At 54.7% G+C, this 6,000-nt stretch overlaps 1 protein-coding gene across 1 annotated transcript in view; it reads right to left on the reverse strand.

Annotated features, from left to right (window-relative positions):
- Positions 1-5,250, reverse strand: part of CNGA3 (cyclic nucleotide gated channel subunit alpha 3) — a 36,146-nt gene extending 30,896 nt beyond the window's left edge. Inside the window, exon 1 of the mRNA XM_059659031.1 lies at positions 5,127-5,250. The gene's annotated coding sequence lies outside the window, so the exon portion shown is untranslated. The remainder of the gene's footprint in view (positions 1-5,126) is intronic.
- Positions 5,251-6,000: the final 750 nt, after the last annotated feature.

Here is a 6,000-nt window from a genome sequence, read left to right on the forward strand (position 1 = left end):
AAACTGAGGTACACAGCTCACACAGCCGGGACTATGGCAGACAATCTAACTGCAGAGCCTGCAAGCTTAATGCCCTGCCTCTAGGAAAACAAGGGCACTTTCTGGGCGCAGTAAATATCAAAGCTTCCTGCATTTGCCCATGAAAGGCCCCAAAGGGCAGCTCCAGTCTTAGACCACGAGGGTATGTCCAGCTGTGCTCAGGCCTGAGCTTCCAGGCGATGAGGGCAGGGAGGTGAGCGTCCTTGCTCTCCCTTTTCTGTGGATCGATGGATACTGGGACAAACAGGCAACCCCAGGAATGCCTCCACCAAGACAGGGAGGAGTCTGAGTTAGATGAGCTGAGCTCTCCCTCCTGAGCTCTGCGTTTTTAGAACACGGGCAAAGGGAAGCTTGCATGTGCCAGATGCGGGTTTTCATTCCTGCCTGAAAATAAAAATGAACATTGTCCCATGTACAGGAAGAGATCTGAAGTGAAAGAGGATGCACTGAAATTGTAGCCAGGTTATGAATGATGTTACCCAACCAGCAGACAGCTGACTGTCTCGTGCCCGGAAAGTGTCTTGGTCTCCTAGAGGTAACACAGGGCAAATGGAACTCTGGCTTCCTCAGCTCTCACTGTGCTCAGTCTCAGAACGACGGCTTTGCAATAAGATTCAGCTGCTCCGGGCCAGGTTCCAAGAAGATGGAACTGCTTCCCAGATGTTGCTAGAGCTGGAGAACCCAGATCTCTGCAGCCAGCCCTACAGATGCTCTCCCCAGAAGTCCATCTGCTCCCCACAGCCACTCCACACTCTACACCAGGGGTCCTCAAACTTTTTAAAAAGGGGGCCAGTTCACTGTCCCTCAGACCGTTGGAGGGCCGGACTATAGTTTAAAAAAACAACTATGAACAAATTCCTATGCATACTGCACATATCTTATTTTGAAGTAAAAAAACAAAACAGGAACAAATACAGTATTTGTATTTGCATGTGGCCCGCGGACTGTAGTTTGAGGACCCCTGCTCTACACACACACACACACACACACACACACACACACACACACACACACTCCCTTTCTTCCCCAAGGACCTGTTTCACCAAGCCTAGCTGTAGGCACAGGAGGTAAAGTGTGTTTTTTCCCCTTAATTAACTTTTGGGATGTGATTATGAAAGGAATCCACTGTCATTACAGAAAACTAGTAGCCCTGCACACAAACCCGTGGGCCAGTAGGTTGCTGCCTGTAGCTCTCTGCCCACTGCCCTGCCCTCTGTAGCTCCTCCCACCACCCCCCTCATAGGTTGTTGCCTTGCGCTCTCCTGTAGATCTCGGCCTCCCGCTTGCTTGCTGCCCTGCCCTGTAGCTCTCTATAGCCCATTTGTAGCCAGTAGGTCACTGCCGCCCTCATAGCTTGCTGCCCTGCCCCCTCCTGTAACTCTCTGCAGCCAGCTTGTAGCTCGCTGGCCCACCCTCCTGCTGATCCGTGATGCGCTTGGTCGTTATGCCTCAGGGTGTAATGGCTAATTAGCAGATTCCTCCCTTGTTATATAGGATAATAAGATGATCATCTCTACCTTTGAGCACTTGCTATGTCAGGTACTGTTGGAAGAAAGGAATTCACTCCAATTAATTACTCCTCCCAACAACCCAACCAGGCAGGTATTATAACTATCACTTGTAATTTACATGGAGAAGCTGAGGCTCAGAATGGTTGAACAATGTACTCAAAGTCACCCAGTAAAAGAACTGGGAATGTAGAGAGTTCTGCAAAGCAGGACGAAAAGGCCTCCTGAGTTCTGCTCCCATCTTTGTTCAGGCCCTGGCCGCTCCCTGGGATTGTCGAAACAATTCCCATTGCTCACCTCCCGTCTCAGTCTCACCTCTGAACTCCACCCAGAGGCCGGCTCTCAGGAGGTGCTCAGCAGTGCGGGTCGTCTCACTGACACAGGGCCTCTCTGAAAGGTAGTTTGAATCATGTCACCCAGGGACTCTCAGAGGTTGCCTATTTTCTCCAGCATAGAGTCTTAGCATGACATTCAGGACTTTTCATAACCAGGACCGTATCAGCCTAAGCAAGATGCTCCATTTAAACCAAATTGCTCACCCTTCCTTCAAGTGTGTCATGAACGTTCTTGTCTTACCTATTGGCAGCGACTGCTCACTCAAGCTCACCCTGTGCTTCCTGCATTTCGGTCTCCCTCCCAGGACAGGTGAGAGCCAAGGGACAGGTTCTGGCCAGTGTACCCCTCCCATGATGCAGGCTCCCCCAGTGCCTCATGTTAACCCTGGGTTGTCTGTGCCAATTCAGTGCCAACTTAAGATGTGATGAAGGAGACTTGATTCAGTGCAAACAGCTCAGCTGTGATGCAGCATGGCTACGGACCGGCATGGCTGCAAGGCTGCCTTCACCACTCAGGGATGCTGAGGCAAGACCACTCAGCTTCCAGCTGGAGAAGCCAGGCTTCACTGGAAAGGGAAAGTGCCCCCAGTCAGAGGGCAACTAACTTATACAGAGAGAAGTCCCCGCCCTGGTCCCTGATTGGTCCATCCTATGCAAATAAGGGTGCCAAACCTACACATTTTGGCCCAAAAAGCACTGTCCTGATTGGTCAGATTGGAGCTGCTCTGATTAGTAGGTGAAAATGCTAATGAGGATATAGCTGTGTAGCTCCAATTGGAAAGGAATCTAGTCCTACCTGCTCCCGACTAATCCATAAGTCTTTGCTCCTGCTAGTTTCTCTGCCTAGAGAGAGGTTTTCCCTTCTTGCTCCCAGTTAGTTGAAATCCTTTTCATCCTTCAAGTTCAACTCCAATATGATCTCCCCTGGGAGGCCCCCCTGATCAGGAGTCAGTCCCTCCCACTCTCTCTATTCTCAGGGCACCGTAATCACCTCTGCTTCAGCCCAGAGCACAGGCGGGCTTACCCGGGGTGAGGGCTGGTCTCCCACATGACTACCCCACCATGTCCAGAGTGGACTGTGTCTGTTCAATTCTGTTTCTTCCACAGGGTTTAACCTGGTGATCTGTACTCAGGAGAACTCAATGTGCGGCCGACATGAACTAGGTCAGAGGGAAACCATTTGCCCCCTGGTCCATTTATGCAATTGGAGGATAAGGAAAAAAGCTTGATCTCTTTCAATCAGAGGCCCAGTGGTTGGTAGGGATTGGAGAGGGTTTCAGGTGAGTAGGTGGCTGGGGAGGCTAGAGAGTGGGGGTGGAGAGCCTCGGACATGGCCATTTCTCTCCAGTCCCACCAGGAAGCCCGAAGAAGCCCACAGCTGGCAGGATCTGAGGGAGCTAGCAAGGAGCCCCTGCAGCTTCCAACTGTTTACCTCCTGGGTACCATGGCGATGGGATACTGGTCGCTCTGGCAACCCCATTATTAACCAGAGGCAGGACCGCTGACAGACAGTGAATGAGAACAGAAAAGGCACAAAAAGAGGTGCATCATGGCCAGGGGCACAGGCAGTCCTGGCCAAAGAGACTGAGCTCTTGTGGTCAGACTATGCCATGTCCAGAGTGGACTGTGCCTGTTCAATTCTGTTCCATCCTCAGGATTGAACCTTGTGACTTGTACTCAGGAGAACTCAACGTGCAACGGACATGGTACCCAGGAGGTAAACCCAGGGAGCGACCTTTCACCTTCTCCCGGAATCAGCACTGGAATCAATGCTGGAGCGGAACCCCACTTCTGAACAGAGGCTGGAGAGGGAACATGTGTGCTGGGCATCCCCCCTATCTTGCCCACGGAGCTCCCCACAGCTCAGTGACACCCCAGTGGGGCCCCGCCCGGCAGAACTCTCAGAACTGGACGTGGTCCGAGACCTGGTCAAGAGAGCTGTCACTGCCCCGTCCCTGCCCAGCTTCCCACGGCCCACGCCAATGGCTTCTCACCCAGGGAGTGTGTGACCCATGTCCAGACAGCAATATTGTGGCTTGTTTTTATGAATGAGCAACAATATCTTTTTAAAAAAATTTAAAAAGGGGCGCAAGTTGGGAGGAGCTGGCAGGCGGTCCTTGGAGAAAGTTAAGTGCTGGGCTGCCTACTCTGGGATGCAAGCCCAAACCAGATGGGGGGTATTGTGCATGGATTTGGGGTGGCAGGGGCCCCACCGCCCACCAGCTTTATCTCTGGAAGATTTGGTGAGGAGCGTCCACCCTCTGGCTGTCGGGTTTACCGCCGGAGTTTGCACCTTGGGGCTGTGGGCTGGGAGTGTGCGAGGGCCCCCAGTCCAGAATGGTCACGCACAAGGGCCCTCGGGCTCTGCTCCCAGGAGGAGTGGGCATGGGGCTGAGCTGGGAGAAAAGCCCAGGACAGGATCACCCTCAGGGGATCGCAGGGATCGGAGGGTCCTCCCTCTGAGCACTAAGCCAAGATCTCGTTATGATTTCATCATTAAAAAACAGTGAGTGCTGACTTCCCCCCAGATTTTCAGTTCCTCGGCTCCTCCTCAGCCCACCCGTCTCTTTGGTTCCCCGAGGCTGGGTAGGGGCCAGCGGAGGCAGTCCCCCACCGGTCCGCTGGTTCCCCAGGCTCCTGCTTCCTCTGGGCCATGGACAACCTCCCAGAGCAGCGCGGACTGTGGGAGAAGCTGGGAAGGTTCCCGACCGAAAGCGGGGAAGCCAGGACGCAACCCCCCTTCCATGTAAGGTGTCTTGGGGAGATGTCCCGGGGATGGCGTCGTGACTGGATCCCTTTCCTGTCACCAGTGGGAGCCCACTCAGCTCCTGCCTCCTGCCCGCCCGATGGCTCAGCCCCACTTGGTCCAGAGCCGCTGTGGGAGGTGAGTAAAAAGGGTGCGAAAGACTTGGGTGCAGGACGGCTTCTTGTCCTGGTCCTCGGTACTCCGGGTACAGGTGTGTGTGTGTGTGTGTGTGTGTGTGTGTGTGTGTGTGTGTGTGTGTGAGAGAGAGAGAGAGAGAGAGAGAGAGAGAGAGAGAGAGAGAGAGAGAGAGCTGAGGCCGGAGCCGACCCTTGCTTTCTGCCCCCTTTTTCAGCACCAGGGATCAAGGACAGCGCCGCCCTCTCTCTCGCTCCGCACCCTGCTCCCGCGCGCATTTTGTATTTTAAGCCCCTCTGCTGGCCAAATCTGCGTCCCAGCGTCCCAGCGCTCCCAGCTCAGGAACCCCTAATCCTTACCCACCCAAGTTTGAGCTCCCGCGGCGCGCCTACCCTGCGCAGCGTCTCCTTCTGGCTCCCTCCGCGTGTGGGCAGCAGCCTGGTCCCACTCCTCCCGCTCGGTCGGGACCCCGCTCTGCGCTCTGCGCTCTGCGCAGGGAGCTTGGGGCCTCCCTCGGGGAAGGTCAGGTGAGGCTCTGGAGCCTCTAAGGCGGTCCCGGAAGAGGCAGGAGTCGCTGGGTCACGTCGCCATCCCCTCCGAGGGGAGAGGGAAGAGGGGGTGAGGCCGGAAAGTCCGCCCGCAACTCTGGACTCTCTCCTAACCGCAAGCCTCAGCCTCCGCCCTGGGAGGGTTCACCAGCGCGTCATCCGCACGGGATGAGGATGAGGATACAGTGCAGACCTGGGAGCTTGGAGTTGAAGGGTGCGGATGTCCATCCCCTTAAACTTGTTACTGTCGCGGGGAGCGTGTGGACACAAATCTCTCTGAGGGATGTGGTGTGTTCTCCTTGCAGAGTTTTTGTTCCCTTTTATTGTAACAGACAGTGCCCGATTCCCTGGACGAAAAATCAAAACCCACCAACCGGATAGCAGTCGCCGCCCTCCGCGGAAGCCACAGGGACGTGAGCGCTTCTGGGAGAAGGTGGCTTTATTGGACAAAGGCTTCACGTTCCTCACTTGCCTTACAGGAGGCGTGTGTCCGAGGGCGCGCATCTCCCACCCCTGACCATGGACGGAGGGGCGGGTCCCAGCAGGAGTCCAGTGTTCTTGTCGGGGACAAGATCTGGAAGCCTCTTGCTGCAGGTTCCCGTGGCGTTTCCAGAACACATCTATCAAAGTGTCCGATTAAGTTTTCAAGTTCATGCAGCAGTTGAAGGGATAAGTGTATACTACTCAAC

Source organism: Myotis daubentonii, chromosome 12 (assembly GCF_963259705.1).
Source record: "Myotis daubentonii chromosome 12, mMyoDau2.1, whole genome shotgun sequence".
Classification (NCBI taxonomy): Eukaryota; Metazoa; Chordata; class Mammalia; order Chiroptera; family Vespertilionidae; genus Myotis; species Myotis daubentonii.